This window comes from Anolis sagrei, chromosome 6, assembly GCF_037176765.1.
Source record: "Anolis sagrei isolate rAnoSag1 chromosome 6, rAnoSag1.mat, whole genome shotgun sequence".
NCBI lineage: Eukaryota > Metazoa > Chordata > Lepidosauria > Squamata > Dactyloidae > Anolis > Anolis sagrei.
Window position 1 is genome coordinate 13,970,706 of NC_090026.1, and position 21,009 is coordinate 13,991,714.

Genomic DNA, 21,009 nt, shown 5'->3' on the forward strand with positions numbered 1-21,009 from the left:
AAGACGAGACAGGGAAATGTTGGAGAATATGGCACAACTTCAGGGTCTATACCATTCTGCTGGTGAGAAAGATTTCAAGCAATATATCCCAATTTCATTGTCAAATTTTCAGTTGCTAAATAAATACGGTATGGATTAAAAACATGTTGGAGCCTCCGTTGATGCAGCAGGATAAACCACTGAGTTGCTGAACTTGCTGACCAAAAAGTCAGTGGTTCGAATCAGGGGAGTGGGGTGAGCTCCTGCTGTTAACCTCAGCTTCTACTGACTTAGCAGTTCGAAAACATGCAAATGTGAGTAGATCAATAGGTACTGCTTTGGCGGGAAGTTAACGGTGCTCCTTGCAGTCATGCTGGCCACATGACCTTGGAGGTGTCTACGGACAACACCACCACTTAGGCTTAGAAATGGAGATGAGCACCAACCCCCAGAGTCGGACACGAGTAGACTTAATGTTAGGGGGAAACCTTTACCTTTACTTAAAAACATGTTAAATAATAAAATATCAGGAAATGCATTTTTAAGAGCCTTTAATTGGTTGATGTATAAAGTTGCATTAAATGGTACTATAAGCACAACAGAACCTAAAATGCAGGGACTTGCTTGATAAAAAAAAATCCCTCCCTCACTCACAATAGAATGCATCAAGGAAGATAGAAATCGAAAACTTTTGTTGTTTTATTTAATAGTAGTAATAATAGAAATATATCCATCTGGGGTCACCGAATCAATTTAGATTTTGTTGTTACTTGCTGTCAAGTTGACTTTGACTTATGGTAACTCTACAAATTATTGATGTCTAAGATGTCCGCAACTATTCTGTTCAGGTACCAGAAATGGGAGACAGCTATGTGTTTTTGAAATTATTAAATCAATTCATCAGTAATATGATCTTTCTTTTTTCCTCCTTTGCTGACTGATTTCTTGCCTGCTTTATGGAGCAAGCTGCATTAAAAATAAGACACTGTTCCAATGAGTTTATAATCTATACTTTAATTTGGGGAGGCAGGAGCCCCCAGTGACACAATGGGTTAAACCCTTGTGCCGGCAGGAGTGCTGACTGAAAGATTGGTGGTTTGAATCCAGAGATCGGGATGAGCTCCTGTCTGTTAGCTCCAGCTCCTCATGTGGAGACATGAAAGAAGCCTCCCACAGAATGGTAAAACATCTGGGCATTCCCTGGGCAACGTCCTTGCAGACAGCCAATTATCTCACATCAGAAGCTACTTGCAGTTTATCAAGTTGCTCCTGACATGCGTTTTGGAGTTGTAGTTCACCTACATCCAGAGAGCACTGTGGATGTATAGTTTACTTACAATCAAAGAGAATTCTGAACCCCACCAACGATAGAATTGGGCCAAACTTCCCACATGAAACCCCCATGGCCAACGGAAAATACCGTGTTTTCTGATGGTCTTTGGTGATCCCTCTGACACCCCCTCATACCCTCCTGACGCCCAGGTTGAGAAACACTGCTGTAGATGATTGTTTGAGAATCAGTAGGTACAGGGGGCTGACTGTAAATGTCTACTTAGGCTATATTTTCATTGGAATATAAGTGGACTAGATGTGAAGAGGAAGAGCAATGCGGTCCAGACATTTCACTGCTTGGTCTCTTTGCTTGGTCATGCTGTGGTCACAATCTGGCTTTCGTCATAGTGAACAGGCCAGCCTTCTTCACAGCCAATGATGATGTACCGAGGAGAGGTGTTCTCTTTGTACTCGCAAGGTGGGTGAGTCGAACCTCCCCGGAGGGTGCAAGTGGTGACCCGGAAGGGCCTCCGGCTACGCCGCAGATCTCCTAAGGTCACTCCACCTTCAGCACACACTGCACGAATCTGCCTTTTGGAGCCATGGATAAAGGTGTTGACTTCCTTGCATTCAGGCTTGGTCAGGCCTCAGCTGCCCATGAGGGTGTTGCAGTAGCGGCCATGGAAACTGCTCCTCGGATCATCGCGGTGTTGATTCAGAAACTTCTCATAGCGAGGGTTGTTTCCAGACAGTGAACCAGGCAGCAACTCAGCCACAAGCAGGATGAGGAGAAGATAGCAGAAGACTTCAGATTTCATTCTGTCCAACACCTACAAGGAAAACAGTGCATCAATGCCCCTTTAGCCACAAGGAAGCAGTGTGGTTACTTGGCATCTACCTACATCCTTAATAAACCTCCATCTCCATCAGAGCAAATGTACTATAGCAAAATTGTTGTGTGGTCTTCCTATAGTTTTATCTATATAAATAAAAATGTAATGTTCATTTGTGGTATTAACATAACTCAAAAACCACTGGACGATTTGACACCAAATTTGGACACGAGACACCTCTCAGGCCAATGGGTGACCATCACTCATTAAAACACTGAAAAACACAGCAGAAGAGACTTAAAAGCCAAAAAAGCTAAATGATGATACAACGCATGCACAGAAATGACAGCTCTCAGCACCCCCTAGACCAGACCCTTTAGGAGAGGAGGATGATCCAAATGCACTGCTTCCAAGCTGCAAGCTGGCTTCTCCTTGGGCTTTTTTAGATCATCTCAATCCCTCCATATTTCCAATTTCCTATTTCTGGACTGCAACTTCCAGCAATCCTCCAGATAGATAAGATAGATAGATTAGATAGAGATAGATAGATAAGTAGATAGATAGATAAGTAGATTGATTGATCAGGAGGACTATTGGGACTTGCAGTCCAGGAATAGATAGAGAAGGAAGAAAGGGGAGAATGAAAAAGGGTGGGGAAGGAAGGACGGGGTAGAGAAGGAAGGAAGGAAGGAACATAAGGATCTCAAATTAAGTTCTTGTGGGGTTTTTCGGGCTATGTGGCCATGTTCTAGAGACATTTCTCCTGCCGTTTCGCCTGCATCTATGGCAAGCATCCTCAGACGTGAGGTCCTCACCTCTGAGGATGCTTGCCATAGATGCAGGCGAAACGTCAGGAGAAATGCCTCTAGAACATGGCCACATAGCCCAAAAAAACCCACAAGAACTTAGTGATTCCAGCCATGAAAGCCTTCGACAATACATAAGGATCTCAAATTGCTGCCCAACCCCCCAACCCATTCACTACACACAATATCCATTTTCCTGAGATGTTATCAGACCTACTATGTTAAGGAGAAGCATAGAGAAACCATATAAGTATCTATTATATCTGCTTCCATGGTGTAGCTATAGGCAGAGGTGGCCCTAGGTAATTTTCGACAGTAAGCAAACAGTATTTTGGCACCCCCCCCCCCCAACCAATCACTGATATATATTTTCTGTTCGTCGTGGGAGTTCTGTGTGCCATATTTGGTTCAATTCCATCATTGGTGGAGTTAAGAATGTTCTTTGATTGTAGGTGAACTATACATCCCAGTAACTACAACTCGCATATGTCAAGGTCTATTTCCCCCCAAGATCGCCTCAAGAGCGCCCCTGGGCAAAATCAAGTATACTGCGAATGCTTACTTTGCGTAATGGCTTGAGCCGCCCCTGGCTATAGGTACTCCAGAGAAGGTGCTGTAGGTTGGGCAAAGGATGCAAGTGGGAAGAATTAAATAACTAACACTATAATCAGGGGTCCCCTAACCCCATTCAATCTTGGAATCCTTGTTAGCTTTGATGTGCGTGCACATACTACAACTAGGATCATAACTGACTTTTAAAACTCCTTCAAAATTAGACTAATCTGGGTTGCTGTGAGTTTTCCAGACTATATGGGCATGTTCCAGAAGTATTCTCTCCTGACGTTTCGCCCACATCTATGGCAGGAATCCTCAGAGGTTGAGGGGGAATTCCAGACAAGAAAGCATCAGGGTCAGCTAACACATACCAACAAAGGATTCCCTCGGGCAGAAACCAGACAGATCTTGAAACTGCAGGGCATTAAATGCTAATCAAATTGCAACATTCATACATACCTCTAGCAGACAATAGTTTTTTCCCATAGCCTGGACATTCCACAAATATATAAACCTCACTTACTTAGTTTCCAACAGACCCCTCAACATCTGAGGATGCCTGCCATAGATGTGGACAAAACATCAGGAAAGAATGCTTCTGGAACATGGCCATACAGCCCGGAAAACTCATAGCAACCCAGTGATTTCAGCCATGAAAGCCTTCGACAACACACTAGACAAATCTGTTTTCATTCCTTTCATGCAAATATTCACCAAATATTTGTTGTTGCAAATGCTTAGAAGAAATACTTCACATGCAAAATCCCCACAACTAACCAAATCTACAGTCAGAAAGTCCAGGAGCAATACTAGGAGCCAAACCATGCTAGCTATTTACCCATTGGCCCCATTCTTGGCTCAAACGAAACTAATTGGCAGAAATATGGAACCAAAGAACATTGTGGGCCCAGACCACAAAAGCAGTGTTTTCATTCCTATTATGTAATGTCTGGAAACCAAATAGCACTGTGTAAGAGAAAACAATACCGAAGAAAATTGCACAAAACACCTTTATGGATAGAGGTCTTACAGTGAGTGCTCTGTCCAAACTCTTTGTGGTGGTCTTAGGCCACATCAAATATCTGTTCTGCTTTTTCACCATTTAGCAATGAACGAAACAGTTGGGTGTGGCATGAGAAAGCAATCCAAGAAAGATTGTACATTAAATTGTCAAAGGGGGAAGAAGTGGCTCTCCTTCTATAGTTGAAGAACAAGCAGCAGAAATAAAGCAAAAGAGAAAAGGAAGGGAAATGGAAACCCACCTTTTCCAGAGAGGACAAACTTTTGCTCAGGATCTCAGCCGATCACGTTGCAAACTGATAGTTCTGTTTGGCGTTTGAACCAATGGAAAGTCAGTAAAAGGTTTCATCATGGCTCACTGGGCAGAAGTCCCTGGATCGTCCCACATAGTTTTCCTCTAAAGCTGCATTTCCCATTCCCTTGTAGAAAGTAGGCTGGGTTTTTGTTTTGGAAACATCACACAAGTTATCTTTGGACAACTGCGCCTTCAGAATCTCCAGTCTAGGTTGAAAAATTGTTATTTTTTCTTGGTTGGAGTATTTTGAAAGAAGCAGCTCCTATAAGTAACTCTTCTCAGTTTCAAGTTTTAGCCAACAGCAATCTATATAAATAAAAATGTAATGTTCGTTTGTGATATTAACAGAACTCAAAAACCACTGAGGGAATTGACACCAAATTTGGACACAAGACACCTAACAACCCAATGTATGTCCTTCGCTCAAAAAAATTGATTTTGTCATTTGGGAGTTGTAGCTGCTGGGATTTATAGTTCACCTACAATTAAAGAGAATTCTGAACCCTACCAACGATGGAATTGAACCAAACTTGGCACACAGTTCTCCCATGACCAACGGAAAATACTGGAAGGGTTTGGTGGGCAGTGTCCTTTGGTTTTAGAGTTGTCGTTCACCTACATCCAGAGAGCACTGCATGATGGATCTGGACCAAACTTGGTATGAATACTCAATATGCCCAAATGTGAACACTGGTGGAGTTTGGGGAAAATAGAATCTTGACATTTGGGAGTTGTAGTTGCTGGGATTTATAGTTCACCTGCAATCAAAGAGCATTCTGAACTCCACCAACAATAGAAGTGGGCCAAACCTCCCACACAGAATCCCCATGACCACCAGAGTGGGCCACAGCAACGCGTGGCAGGGGACGGCTAGTAACGAAATATAATTAAAAACAACTATCCCTCCATTCCTAACTCGTTCCTTTACACATCAAAATAAATTCCAGAATGTACTCTGCTCTCCGAAGCAGCATTCTGAAACCTTGATTATTTTCCACATCTTCTGCCAGAAACATCTGTTTTCTCCATTGATCTTTTTGGTTCAAATGGAGTTAGAGGCATATTCCTTCTACGAATGTAGAAAGAACATGATTTTTTTAAAGAAAAGCAATTTTAACATGAATTTATTCATTTCAAACATTTGTACCCCGCCCTTCTCAACCTCCCCCCCCCCCGGGGGGGGGGGCGGCCCTCAGGGCAGCTTACATCTGGCCCAATTCGATGGCATTACATATAAACAATATATACAGTAATACATATAAAACACAGTAAATTGATTACAAAATTAGTTTAAAATAAAAAGTACAATGATATACAATACAATAATACTGCCTGTCTAGCCTTGTCTAAAAATGAATTCAGCCAACACAACACAATCAGAAACCTTATCCATAGTCCATTTTCCATTACATTATCATCATTGACATTGTGAGTTATCTGCAAGCTACCCGAAGGCCTGGTCCATAACCACGTTTTTAATTTTCTCCTGAAGGTGAAGAGGGATGCTGCTGACCTGATTTCACTGGGGAGGGAGTTCTACAAGTGGGGGGTCACCACCAAGAAGGCTCTGTCCCTTGTCCCCACCAAGCATATTTGTGCCAAAGGTGGGGCCGAGAGCAGGGCCTCCGCAGAAGATCTTAAATTTCTAGATGGAACGTAGAGGGACATTAAGTTTGGACAGGTAAGCTGGGCCGGAGCTGTATAGGGCTTTGTAGGTCAAAACCAGCACTTTGGATTGTGCTCGGAATTGGACCGGCAGCCAGTGAAGCTGACATAACAGAGGGGTGGTACGCTCTCTGAGTAGTCTAGCTGTCGCCCGTTGGACTAGTTGAAGTTTCCGAGCAGTCTTCAAAGGCAGCCCCATGTAGAACATGTTGCAGTAATCTATTTAGGATGTAACCAAAGTGTGGACTACCGTGGCCAGACCTGGCTTCCCAAGATACAGGCACAGCTGGTGCTCAAGTTTTAATTGTGCAAAAGCTCTCCCGGCCACCGCTGACACTTGGGGTTCCAGGCTCAGCAATGAGTCCAGGATCACTCCCAAGCTGCGAACCTGCATCTTCAGGGGGAGTGTAATCCCATTCATCACAGGTTGTAACCCTATGCCCTGTTTGGCCTTTTGACTGACCAGTAGGATCTCTGTCTTGTCTGGATTCCATTTCAATTTGTTAGCTCTCATGCAGACCAACACAGTTGCCAAGCACTGATTCAAGGTCTGGACAGCCTCCTTGGTAACAGGTGGGAAGGACTGACAGATTTGGACATCAATAACATATAAAAATTCTATACGAATCTTTAGGTCTTCCAGTGTGACTCTATGGAACACTTCCACTGAATGTCAACCATGGAATTATGTTGGAGGACCTACATATACCTAGAGAAGTGATCTCACTAAACATCTCCAATGTGATTATATGGTCAATTTCCAGTGGAAGTCAACTGTAGAGTTGTGCTGGAGGACCTACAGATTGCCAGGGAAAGCATGAATCAAATGTTTTGAATAGTCAAAGGAATGAAGATGTGGTTTTACAATGTTTTCAGCCTTCTCTGCCAAAGAGTACGATTGTCTCATCAAACTATAAATTCCAGGATTTTATAGCACTGCAGCGTAACAGTTGAAGTGGTGTCAAACTTCAATAATTATACAATGTAGACACATCATGGGAGAAAGCAGAGGTAAAATTGTTCTAATGACAGCTAATATTTCTCCAAAAAAATGGCCTGGTGGTCTTTCTTGCAACCACTAAAAGGAGAGGCTGAAAACTTCATTCATTTCTACAAATGGTTTTTTTTGTTTGTTTTAAAATTGCCCACCTACTAGCATGATATAGATCAACAACCCCCACCAGAATGTTACAACATGGAGGGTTACTAAATTGAGGAAGACTCGGGAAGTCTGGAAGCTCTTTATAGAACCACAAACTCACCACTGTTCCCAGGCAAGTAGTATATAAGGGGAACCCTGGAAGAAGGAAATGTGGTCCATCTCTGGTCTTCAGATCTGTCAGTAGAAGAAGCCAGTCTTCTTGAAGTGAGCCAAAAGGAAAGGACATCTTCTAAGCCAAAATTTTGGGTGAGTTGAGAATGATGGACTGTGTCCCGTTTCCATATAAGCTACCCCAAAAGGAAAGTAGGGGATATGGGAATGGGTTAGGCTTTTGGATATTTAGTAGACTAGTGCGCAGTACTTGTTTCATTTGTTTCATTTGGGTATTCGTTTCGTACTGTCCGCTTGGAAGGCACGAAATGAAAGACCCATTTTCGGATGAAATAAAAAGCAAAATGAAAGAGAGAGTTGCACAGTTTCCATTTCTTTGTTTGGTTTTTGGGCCGAATGGCTTTCCTCACGTGGCCCAGGGAGTTCTTCTGCATGTGTCAGAGGAGGAGGAGGTGTTTGGGTCAATCAGAGCCCAAGAAAACAGTGATGTCACCAGGCTATAGGTCTTTTCTGCATATCCAGAGGAAAACGTCTCAGAATCTGTGGTATCTTAAGCCCTGCCTTTAAGCTCATGGCTCCTCTGCAGATCGAGAGAAAGGGAAAGAGGGAATGTTTATATGGAGATTTTATTTATAGAAAGAGAAAAATCCCTAAAAATTGGGAGATGCCCCAAATATTAAAAAACAGCTGTTGGGAAAGTGGGAGGGAGGAAAGAAAGAAGGACAAAAGGGAAGGAAGGAAGGAAGGAAGGAAGGAAGGAAGGAAGGAAGGAAGGAGGGAAGGAAGAAAGGAGAAAGAGAGAGGGAAGGGAAAGGAAGGATGAAAGAGTGGAAGGGAAGGAAGGGGGAAGGGAGAAAGAGAGAGGCAAAGAAGAGAGAGGGGGAAGGAGGAAGGAAAGAGAGAAGGAAGAAAACAAGGAAAGGAGGGAGGAAGGAAGGAAGGAAGGAAGGAAGGAAGGGTGGAGGGGAATGGAGGGAGGGGAGGGAGGAAAGGGACAAGGAAAGAAGGACAAAAGAGAAGGAAGGAGAAAGAGAGATGGAAGGAGGGAGGGAAAGAATGAAGGGTGAAAGGGTGGAAGGGAAAAAAGGAGGAAGGGAGAAAGAGAGAGGTAAAGAAGGGAGAGAGGGAAGGAGGAAAAAAGAGAGAAGGAAGGAAGCAAAGGAGGAAGGGAGGAAGGAGAAAGAGATGGAAGGGAAAGAAGGAAGGATGAAAGGGTGGAAGGGAAGGAAGGGGGAAGGGAGAAAGAGAGAGGTAAAGAAGAGAGGGAAGGAGGAAGGAAAGAGAGAAGGAAGAAAGCAGGGAAAGGAGGAAGGAAGGAAGGAAGGAAGGAAGGAAGGAAGGAAGGAAGGAAGGAAAGAAGGGTGGAAGGAAGGGTGGAACGGAAGGAAGGGAGGGGAGAGAGGAAAGGGACAAGGAAGGACAAAAGAGAAGGAAGGAGAAAGAGAGATGGAAGGAGGGAGAGAAAGAATGAAGGCTGAAAGGGTGGAAGGGAAAGAAGGAGGAAGGGAGAAAGAGAAAGGTAAAGAAGGGAGAGAGGGAAGGAGAAAGAAAAGAGAAAAAAATAAGCGAGCAGAGTAGGGAGGAAGGAAGGAAGGGAATGGAGGGAGGGAAGGAGAAAGAGAGATGGAAGGAGGGAGTGAAAGAAGGAAGGGAAGGGAGGAGGAAGGGAGAAAGAGAGAGGGAAGGAAGGGAGAGAGGGAAGGAGGAAGGAAGGAAAGAGAGAAGGAAGGATAAAGAGAGAGGAGGGCCTGAGAAAAGAGCCCAAGGGGTCATATTGGGCCCTTGGCCTGGGTTTGCCCATAACTGTTCTAGAACCTAAGTTCCCAAATTTTCTCACTACAACCTCGTGTTTATTGCCTTTTCAGTTATGCACCCAGCACCCAAGGCTCCAGTTATGTCCCTCAAGGTGTGTCTTCTCCTTGCCTTCCTCATGGCCACCACTCTATTCCCAGGGAGCAAAGGCACACCCTATAGCGACTTCCTGAAAAGATACCTGGACAACCCTAAGTCTGACTACCGGAACGATGAGACTTACTGTAACCAGATGATGCGTCGCCGTAACCTGAATTGCCAGCAGGGCAACACCTTCATCCATACCATTGAACAACACCTGATTTCCATCTGCACTTGCAGGGGGGAAGTCCTGAATGGGAAGCAGACCAGCAAAACCCTCTTCCCCATCACAGTCTGCACCCTGAAGAAGGGCCCTAGAGAGCAGCCCTGTAGTTACAAGGGGGAGATTAAAATCAGGAAGATCCAGGTTACCTGCCAGAAGGGCCTGCCTGTCCAATATATTGCTCATGTCTAGAAAGAAATGTAGGGCTGGAAGAGACGGGGCTGATGATGTGATCCCACCTTCCCATCACTTTCTAAAGCTCGAAATGTAACTTCAGTGGCTTATGTTTCCCACCTGATTTATGTCTATGTAGCACATTGCAGAATGCAGCTGCTAAATTAATATTAAAACAACAGTAGTGATTGTTTCTTGCAAGGATATGTCTGTCTAAGCCACTACACAGTTTTCAAGTCAGTTTCTGTAAAACAATAAACTTGACTATTAATGACCTGCTTCTTCATTTTTCTTTGTACTCTTTTGCCATTGTGTCCTCTGTATGTAGTAAAGCATATTCTTCTCTCTCTTAGCTTTATCTATATCCCACCACCATCTCCCAAAAAGACTCGGGTTGGCATTAAGAAATCCTGATGTGAATTCTGGAGTAATGAGACTATTCCCAGTTCAGGACTTGTTCTCTACACTAGTGGTTCTTAACCAGTGGGCTGTGGTCCTGCAGTGGGCCATGAGAACAAAAATCCGGTCCAAGAACCTCCTTCCTTTTTATTTTATTTTATTTTATTTCCCCTCCTTTCCACAGAGCTTACCACCCCACACCTTTTGATACTAATGTTGGAGAGTGGTCCCTGGTCAAGTGGACCCTGATAAAAAAAAAATGTTGAGAACTACTGCTTTACAAAGAAAAAATATTTCTGTATGAAATATTTTATGCACAAAAATGAGGAAAGAAGGGAGAAAACGCCCTTAAAACTACAGTAACTGGTTTTTATTTTTAAATGAACATTCATGGATATAAACCTACTTTTCCATTTGGCACCCATGAAAAGAACTTCTATCTACGAAGAGTCATCTATATAAATAAAAATGTAATGTTCGTTTGTGGGATTAACAGAACTCAAAAACCACTGGACGAATTGACACCAAATTTGAACACAAGACACCTAACAACCCAATGTATGTTCTTCACTCAAAAAAATGATTTTGTCATTTGGGAGTTGTAGTTGCTGGGATTTATAGTTCAGCTACAATCAAAGAGCATTCTGAACCCCACCAACAATGGAATTGAGCCAAACTTGACACACAGTTCTTCCATGACCAACAGAAAATACTGGAAGGGTGTCCTTTGGTTTTGAAGTTGTAGTTCGCCTACATCCAGAGACCACTGTGGACTCAAACAATGATGGACCTGGACCAAACTCTACACAAATACTCAATTTGCCCAAATGTGAACACTGGTGGAATTTGGGGAAAATAGAATCTTGACATTTGGGAGCTGTAGTTGTTGGGATTTATAGTTCACCTACAATCACAGAGCATTCTGAACCCCACCAACGATAGAATTGGGCCAAACCTCCCACACAGAACCCCATGTGGACTACAGCAACGCGTGGCAGGGGACGGCTAGTAAACAATAAAAAGCAATCTTTGGGTAAAGCTGGGTGGCACTCCAGGGTTTGTGGGAAACTGGAGAATCTCGTGGCCTTGGGACAGTGGATAGCAGTGTTGGGTCTGATTTAGCCTGGTCCACTGTCCAGACTCGATAGTGATAACATCACAATTTCCCTGTGACCATTAGCATAAGGAAAATGGATATGTTGTGTTCATGTTGCCACTGTCACCATTCCTATTATTGGTAAATTACTTTTTCAAAACTAGGTTCACTTCACCCCTAAGCAATACAAGTAATGAGGACAACCAACAAACTTCAGTCTCTCCAGTCTGTTTTAATACAAGCACAGTCCATCAAAGTTACAACTAAGCTGATGCATCATGACAAGATCACTAGATGGTGCTAGCATCTTAGCAGTATCATTACTTTTATAACCTTTTCTCTCAAAGTCCAGCTGTTTCTACTTAGGCTGGATCTACACTGCCCTGTATGCCAGGATTTGAGCCCAGATTATCTGGCAGTGTAGACTCAGTTCAAAGCAGATAATCTGGGATCGGATCCTGGGCTGTAAGGACACTGTAGAAGGGGCCTCATATAATCCACTTCAAAAAAGATAATCTGGGATCAGATCCTGGAATACAGGGCAGTATAGAACCTAGTTACAAACCTAGTTTGTATTTGCATGATAGGCGGGTTGAACCATGGATAAAAGTATTGACTTCCTTATCTGTTCACAGCTGCTCATGAGGGTGTCCTTAATCCGCACAGTCAGTTTGTCCATCTCAGCTAATTCACAGGCCGTCAGTCATTCACCTAGTGCTGGGATTATTAGTTCCTTCCATCTCTGTGCACAGATAATTCTGACTGCAGTTATTTTATATTGTAGTCACATTCCATGTTTTCTTCCTAGTTGATTGCCCAGAATTCCTAACAAATGAAACTCTGTATTCATCATGTGCCCGTACCTTGGAAAGTCGGATCTGGCCACGGTGGTCCACGTTCTTGTTACATCCCGGATAGATTACTGCAACGCACTCTACGTGGAGTTGCCTTTGAAGATTGTTCGGAAACTTCAATTAGTCCAGCGGGAGGGAGCCAGATTACTCACCGGAGCGTCATACAGGGAGCATACTACCCCTCTGCTATGTCAGCTCCACTGGTTGCCGATCCAGTTCCGAGCACAATTCAAAGTGCTGGTTTTGACCTACAAAACCCTATACGGTTCCGGCCCAGTGTATCTGTCCGAACGCATCTCCCTCTACATCCCACCTTGGAGTTTAAGATCTTCCGGGAAGGCCCTGCTCTCGGCCCTGCCTTTATCACAAGTGAGATTGGCGGGGATGAGGAGCAGGGCCTTCTCGGTGGTGTCCCCTCACCTATGGAATTCACTCCCCGCGGAAATTAGATCATCGTCATCCCTCCTTTCCTTTAGAAGGAAATTAAAAACATGGATTTGGGACCAGGCGTTTGGGCAATCTGGCAGATAAATAAAGGACAATGACGATTGATAGGAATGGAAAATGTGGAATGAAGCTATGGACTCTGAGTTGCGAATGTTGAGCATAAGACTGTTTTAATTGATTGTGATATATATTGATTGTTTTTAACTGTTATAACTGTTTTTAATTGCTGTCTATATCTTATCTGTATTACTGTGTAGGCATCAAATTGTGCCTTTTTGTAAGCCGCCCTGAGTCCCCCCTCGGGTGTTGAGAAGAGCGGGGTAGAAGTACACGAAATAAATGAATAATAAATAAATGTAACAGTTTCTTCCAACATCATATTTCAGTCCAATATTTCTGGTTCTCTTTGCAGGACCATCACATATAGTCAAATGTTCCAACATTTTCCTTACATTTCCAACATTTACTAGAGCTGCCTTGGTACAACTTAGAAAGCCTCTCTCTAGTCAAGAACTATCTGTGTACTCACAACCTCCGAGGATGCCTGCCACAGATGCAGGCGAAACGTCAGGAGGGAATGCTTCTAGAATATGGCCGAAAAACCTACAACAACCCATCTGTATATGGTCTTATATTGTTTTCCTTTCAAATCATTTCTCTTCAAACTTCTTGTCCCTACCCTCTCACATTGTTCCAATTGCATTTGTTGTTACATTTCAAGCCGATCTAATCATATAGCCTTTCATTTGTTCTTCCTTCATTACATATTTTAACAACAATTTGTACATTTTTTTCGAATAGATGATCATTCCCTAAACACAATAGGCTTTCAAACTCTGGTTTAACTAGTTCAAATAAGATTTTATCCATCTTAACCCAGTGATTTGTCTAGGACAGTGTTTCTCAACCTGAGGGTCGGGACCCCTGGGGGGGTCATTAGGGGGATTTCAGAGGGGTCACCAAAGACCAGCAGAAAATACATATTTCTGATGGTCTTAGAAATCTTTTGGAAGAGAAGGCTGAAGATCTCTCTGCCTGTTTTTCTCTTCTTTTTTGGTGTTGAACTACAACTATCAGAATTCAAAAACAGCCCCCCCCCCCCACTCAACCCACCAGTATTCAATGTTGGCCATGTAGGTAATCTGCCAAGTTTGGTGCAGATCCATTGTGAGCTGGGTTCAGAGTGCTCTTTGATTGTTGGTTAACTATAAATCCCAGCAACTACAACTTCCAAATGTCAAAGTCCTTTTTCCCCAAACCCCACCAGTGTTCACATTTAGGCTTATTGTATATTCATGCCAAGTTTGGTCCAGATCCATCATTTATTGAGTCCACAGTGCTCTCTGGATGTATGTGAAGTACAACTCCAAACTCAAGGTCAATGCCCACCAGACCCTTCTAATACTTTCTGTTGCTCAGGGGAGTTCTGTGTGCCAGGTATAGGGATATTTTACAATTGGAGCTCCCAGTGGCGGAGTGGGTTAAACTACTGAGCTGCTGGACTTGCTGACCAAAAAGTCAAAGGTTTGAATCCGGGGACGGTGTGAACTCCTGCTTTTAACCCAACTTTTGCCAATCTAGCAGTTCAAAAACATGCAAATGTGAGTAGATCAATAGGTACCTCTCCGGTGGGAAGGTAATGGCGCTACATGCAGTCATGCTGGCCACATGACCGCAGAGGTGTCTACGGACAACACCAGCTCTTCAGCTTAGAAATGGAGATGAGCACCCCTCGCCAGAGTCGGACACAACTGTACTTAATGTCAGGGGAAAACCTTTACCTAACCTATTTTAAAATTGACTTATTTACTGATTTTTTTAAAAAAAGTTGTTAGGCTTTTTAATGTGATTTTCATTCTCATTTGCTAAATGAATAGAAAGAAAGGCAGAAAGGGCCTGTCTGCTCTCATCTGTAAATCATCCAGTTGAATGCTGTGCTATTGCAAGATATGGGTCTCATGTTCCCATTCTCTCATGCTGTTGTAATGTATCTATGGTGGAACATGGCCTCTCCACAGGTCTGTCTCAACTGAAGTCGGTTGGTGGTTTGGCTGCCCAACAGGTGAGGATTACAACACTATTGAAGAAGTAGAGCAGCCTTGCCTGGTTGCCCAAGATGAAAGAACAGAGAAATTGAGACATCTCCTAGTACCTTAAAAAAAACTAATCCAAGAAAATGCTCTGTCTATCAGAGAATGACCATATAACTTTTCTATTCATCATGGGGGTTCTGTGTGAGAAGTTTGACCCAATTCTATCGTCAGTGGGGTTCAGAATGTACTTTGATTGTGGATGAACTATAAATCCCAGCAACTACAACTCCTAAATCTCAAGGTCTATTTTCCCAAAACTCCACCAGTGTTCACATTTGAGCATATTGAGTATTTATGCCAAGTTTGGTCCAATCCATCATTATCTGAGTCCACAGTGCTCTCTGGGTGTAGGTGAACTACAACTCCAAAACTCAAGGTCAATGCCCACCAAACCCTTCCAGTATTTTCTTTTGGTCATGGGAGTTCTGTGCACAATGTTTGGTTCAATTCCATCATCGGTGGGGTTCAGAATGCTCTTTGTAGGTGAACTATAAATACCAGCAACTACAACTCCCAAATGACCCCCAAATGACAAAATCAGTATGCGGATCTTTGTTGCCAGTGTGATTTCTCTACTCTTCACATTTTATAGAATCCACATATTAAAAGGTATTTCTACAAAATACATATTAAAATACACAGAACACAGATTAAAACACAAAATTCATGATTAAAGCTGGCTGGGTAGATCTTCAGATGTGTTTTCAATTCTGACAGCAAATGTAGCTCTCAGAGCTGTTTCCGCAGGTCGTTCCATAGTCTTGGGGCTATCGATGAAAAGGTCCTCTGGGTGAGGGTGGCCAGTTGGGTTCTGGCTGGATGGAGTAGCTGCCTCCCAGAGGACCTGTGTTTGGGGCGGATTGTACAGGAGAAGGTGATCTTGTAGGTAACCTGGATTCAAACCATGTAAACCATATAAGATAATTAGTAATTCAAATGAAAAATAATTACTAGCGCTAACAGCTCTCAAGAACACAGAGTCTAGTGATCTTGTGTTTACAATTCCTAGAAAGAGAGACTGCTAATTATTCATATAGACAATTCATCTGATAACTTGGCCCCAGCTAGGATCCTGCACTTTACTATTGTCCAGTACTTAAAGTTATAATGCTCTTACATTGCCCCCTATCTTTGCTATTGCCAATTGACTTAGGCACTTTAGCCATCAACCCTATCCTTACAACTGATTTGCATCAGCCACCCACCTGTGCCCAGAAAGTGATCATTATTGCAGATCTATTGGTTGCTGGTTGATGTCTGCCTTTATATTATTGTTATAATGTTGTTTTATTTTGTTTATGTTGTTGATGATGTATTTTAATGTGTTTTATATTAACTATGTTGATCAGGCCCATCCCCATGTAAGCCACCCAGAGTCCCCTTAGGGAGATGGAGGCAGATTATAAAAATAAAGTTATTATATTACTACTATTATTACGTGTTGCTGTGGCCCAGTCTGTGTATATGTGTTTTGTGTGTGTGTGTGTGTATTTGTGTATATGTGTATATATGTGTGCTTGCATATATATGTGTGTGCGGTTTTGTGCATGCATTGTAATATTTTTTTTGGTTTTTTAAGTCTCTTCTACTGCGTTTTTCAGTGTTCTTATGAGTGATGGTCACTCATTGACCTGATATGTGCATTGTGTCCAAATTTGGTGTCAATTCATCCAGTGCTTTTTGAGTTATGTTAATCCCACAAACAAACATTACATTTTTGTTTATATAGATATTAGCAGTCCCCTGCCATGTGTTGCTGTGGCCCAGTCTGTGTATATGTGTTTTGTGTATGTACATATGTGTATATGTGTGTGTATATATTTGTGTATATATGTAGTTATGAGGATGTGTTGTAATTTTTAAATTTTTTTTTTTTTTTTGCTTTTTAAGTCTCTTCCACTGTGTTTTCCAGTGTTTTTATGAGTGATGGTTACTCGTTGGCCTAATATGTGTATTGTGTCCAAATGTGGTGTCAATTCATCCAGTGGTTTTTGAGTTATGTTAATCCCACAAAGGAACATTACATTTTTATTTATATAGATACTATTATTTCGTGAAGACCTTTTTAATTTTAAAGCTGCCCATTCCTTAACATGATATAGCTCAGTCATCCTCACCAGAAAGTTACCACATGGAAGGTTACTAAATTGAGGAAGATATAGTAAGGCTGACAGTTCTTCATACTGTACAACCACAGGCTCACCGCTGTTCCCAGGCAAGTGGTATATAATAGGAACCCTGGAAGAAGGAAACTAGGTCCTTCTCTGGGTATTTGGCTCTGACAGCAGAAGCAGCCAGTCTTTTTGAAGGAATCCAGAAGGAAACCAAAAAGTTGGGTGAGTTGAGAAGCATGGACCATGTCCAGTTCCCAAATAAACTACTAAAAAAGGGAGGTAGGGTGTATGAGAATGGAATGAGTGGTGCTTTGGGTACTTGTTCTTAACAGTCATTATTGACCCCAATCTATAGTGGCCCCATGACTTAGAGACCTCCAAAATATCCTATCCTCAACAGCCCTGCTCAGGTCTTGCAAACTTCCTTCTATTTTAGCAAGCATAACTAGTCTTTTCTAATGAGTTATGTTTTCGCATGATATCTTCAAAGTATGACTCCTTTTTTTTTTTGAGAAATTACAAGTGTGAGAGAATTGTCTGTCTTCAAGGACGTTGCCCAGGGAACACCTGGATGTTTGATGTTTTACCATCCTGTGGGAGGCTTCTTTCATCTCCCTGCATAGGGAGCTAGAGCTGACAGACGGAGCTCAACCCACTCTCCCTGGATTCAAACCACTGACCTATCAGTCAGCAGTCCTGCTGGTACAAGAGTTTAACCCGTTGTGCCACCGGAAGCTCCAGTGTACTTTATGAAGTACAGTGGATGCATTTTCTTCAGTGATCACTGTAAACACTGCATTTTGTTGGTAACAGATTTGTGTAAGTGTCTAGGTGGCTTTCAGAAATCTTTTACTGTTGGTAGTTTTATCACAACCCTAATATTGAGCTAAGAGGATCCCATATGGGGTCAGAACCCTTAATCTAAGAAGCAGTGCTACAGAATAGTGGGATTTGTAGTTTAGTGAAATATTTGGAATTTTCTGCTTGGCAGCTCAAGGCAAATGATCATTGCTTTGAATAACAGTAGCAAACTTTAAGTGCCTCAGCCAGTGGTTCTCCACCTGTGGGTCCCCAGGTGTTTTGGCCTACAACTCCCAGAAATCCCAGCCAGTTTACCAGTTGTTAAGATTTCTGGGAGTTGAAGACCAAAACATCTGGGAACCCACAGGTTGAGAACCACTGGGCTGCCTTCAGCAATCTAGAAATCATAGAATTCTAGAGTTGGAAGATATCTCATGGGTCTAAGCCCCTGCCAAGGAGCAGGAAAACTGCATTTAAAGCACCCCCAACAGATGGCCATCCAGCATCTGTTTAAAAGTCTACAAAGAAGGAGCCTCCAACACACTCTAGGGCAGAGAGTTCCACAGCTGAACAGCTCTCACAGTTAGGAAGTTCTTCCTAGGACTTTCTAGGGGGAAATTAATTTTGAGTCTTCTTTGCCTAATGGCCTTCTGTGCCTCATTTATCATGAGCAATTAGAAAGAGGACAGATTTTCATGTAGTGTTTCCTTTTTTCTTCTGGTTTGGTATAGCCATTATGGTTGTGTGGTAGAAATAGATAGAATATTCAAATAGTGTATTAAAAATGTGTTGGGAAAGTTTGATAAAGAAGATCCTGGGCTAAGAAGAATCTGTTCTGTTCTGGAGTTATTCTTATCCATTCTTTTTTCTCCTCTCCATTTTATCATTGCATCAAACCTATGAAGCAAGACATGCATAGTGAGAGCAAGAGGGGGATTTCACTCAGGGGCTTCATAGCATATAACCTGGATCTTTTAGGATCAACTCTAATCTTCTAACACAACATGCCCAGGAAGCTCCATGGTTTCTCCAATTCTGGCTTTATTCTCTCCTAAGATCCACCACTGATAACATGGTCAATAGATACTAGAAACTATGTTTCTCAAATGTTCTCACCACAACCACGCATTTTTTGCCTTTTCAGGTACACATCCAACATTCAAGGACTCAGTCATGTCTTTCAAGGTGTGTCTTCTCCTTGCCTTCCTCGTGGCCACTGCTCTGTTCCAAGGAAGTGAAGGCACATCCTACAGCGACTTCTTGAAAAGGCACCTGGACAACCCGAAGTCTGACTATCAGAATGACGAGACTTACTGCAACCTGATGATGAGTCGCAGGAACCTGAACTGCCAGCAGGGCAACACTTTCATCCATGCTGTTGAACAGCAGTTGGTTGACATCTGCAATTCCACAGGGAAAGTTCTGGATGGGAACCAAACCAGCAAAACCCTTTTCCCCATCACAGTCTGCACCCTACAGAAGGGCTCCAACAAGCTGTCCTGCAAGTACAAGGGGGAGACAAAAATCAAGAAGATTCGGGTTACCTGCCAGAAAGGCCTCCCTGTTCATTATATTGCCCATACATAAGTGTGGAGGGAAATGTGGGGCTGGAAGAGATGGGGCTTATGATGTGATCCCATCTTCACAACAGCGTTTTCTGCAAAGCATCTCTTTCTCACAAAGAGCTCATTATAATTCTGTGGCCAGAAGCAGCTGCTCTCCTTAGTTCGAAATCTAACTTTGGTGACTGATGATGTTTCCTTTCTGATTTAAATCTATGCAACACATTGCCAAATATGGATTCTAAATTAGTGTCAAAACAATGATAGTCATGGTATCTTTGAATCCAGGAATGTACCTTTCTAAGTCAGTTTGCAGTTTCCTGGTCAATTTCTGTAATACAATAAACAAAAACTATTATCAATCCACTTCCTTGTTCTTTCCTGTATTCTTCTGCCTTCATGTGTTCTTTATGCAACATGGCACACTCTGCTCTCACCTAGGAATGGAAATAATATTTTAAAATACTTGAAAAAAGTGAAAAAGATACATGTTTTTGCATAAGAATCCCAATCAAAAAGAATTTGGGACTAATGGGGATTTTCACACAATTTGCACAAACTTAGTACACGCCTGGTTTGCACAGAAAGCAGCATTTTCTGCACAGAAAGCAGCATTTTCTGCACAAAAATCAGCATTTTCTACAAAGGAAAATAAATGTCTATATACTGTATTTTATGCATAGAAAAGGAGGAAGGAAAGGGAGGAAACAAATAATGTGACATCACCTTTATATAGGATTGGGTTTTTTTGCACATGATTTCATGGATATTCGGAGGCTTTCGGAAACTCTGGCAGCTAAAAGAAAAAGAGAAAGACCATAATGATGGGCAAACAATGAAGAATCTGTTGGACCTTGGAATGCGAAACACTGACCATGAGATTGTTTATTATTATGCTATGGTGCTATATATTGATGTTTTTAATCTGTTAATTATTTAATGATTGTAACTGTTTTTATATTTGTATGTATTTGGATATAGGCATCGAATTGTGCCTTCTTTTGTAAGCCGCCCTGAGTCCCCCCTCGGGGGTGAGAAGGGCGGGGTATAAGTAGCAGAAATAAATAAATAAATAAATAATAAATATAAACCCAGTCTTCTATTTGATACTACATCAAAAGAAAAGAGTTTATATCCATGAAAGGTCATCTATCTATATACAAATAATAAAAGTGAAAATGTGTGTATGTAGTGGAGGAGCTTCCCAACTCCACAAACAGCTTTAACCCACAGTGCTGAGGAGACACCAGAGCACTCCCTCCAAGGACATTGCTGGTTACAGTGAATGCCATGAACATATCTCTCAACCCCTCCCCAAGCACCATACTGTCCACAACCCAAGTGAAGGCGGTTCTCCACAAACACCATACTGCCCATCACCCAAGTGAAGGCTTTCATACGGGGACAATTTCATCCTAGATTTGATGTGTTTCCTCCACATCCTAGTGCTTCTGACTCTCTCCATTGGTGTGTTATTTGCATGACCCTGCCCACTGCCTCTCCCTTAACCCTATCTTATTGTATTGATATTGTAGTTCACCCTGCATCAAGACAGACCACTGTGACTCCTACCAACAATGGACCTGGACCACATTCCCCACACAGAATCCCCATGGCCAACAAAATATAATGGAGAGGTTCGGGAGGAATTCATC

The 21,009-nt window shown here is 42.4% G+C and overlaps 1 pseudogene; it reads right to left on the reverse strand.

Moving 5' to 3' along the window:
• Positions 1-1,260: 1,260 nt before the first annotated feature.
• Positions 1,261-19,175, reverse strand: LOC132779343 (angiogenin-like; annotated as a pseudogene).
• Between the last annotated feature and the right edge of the window lie 1,834 nt (positions 19,176-21,009).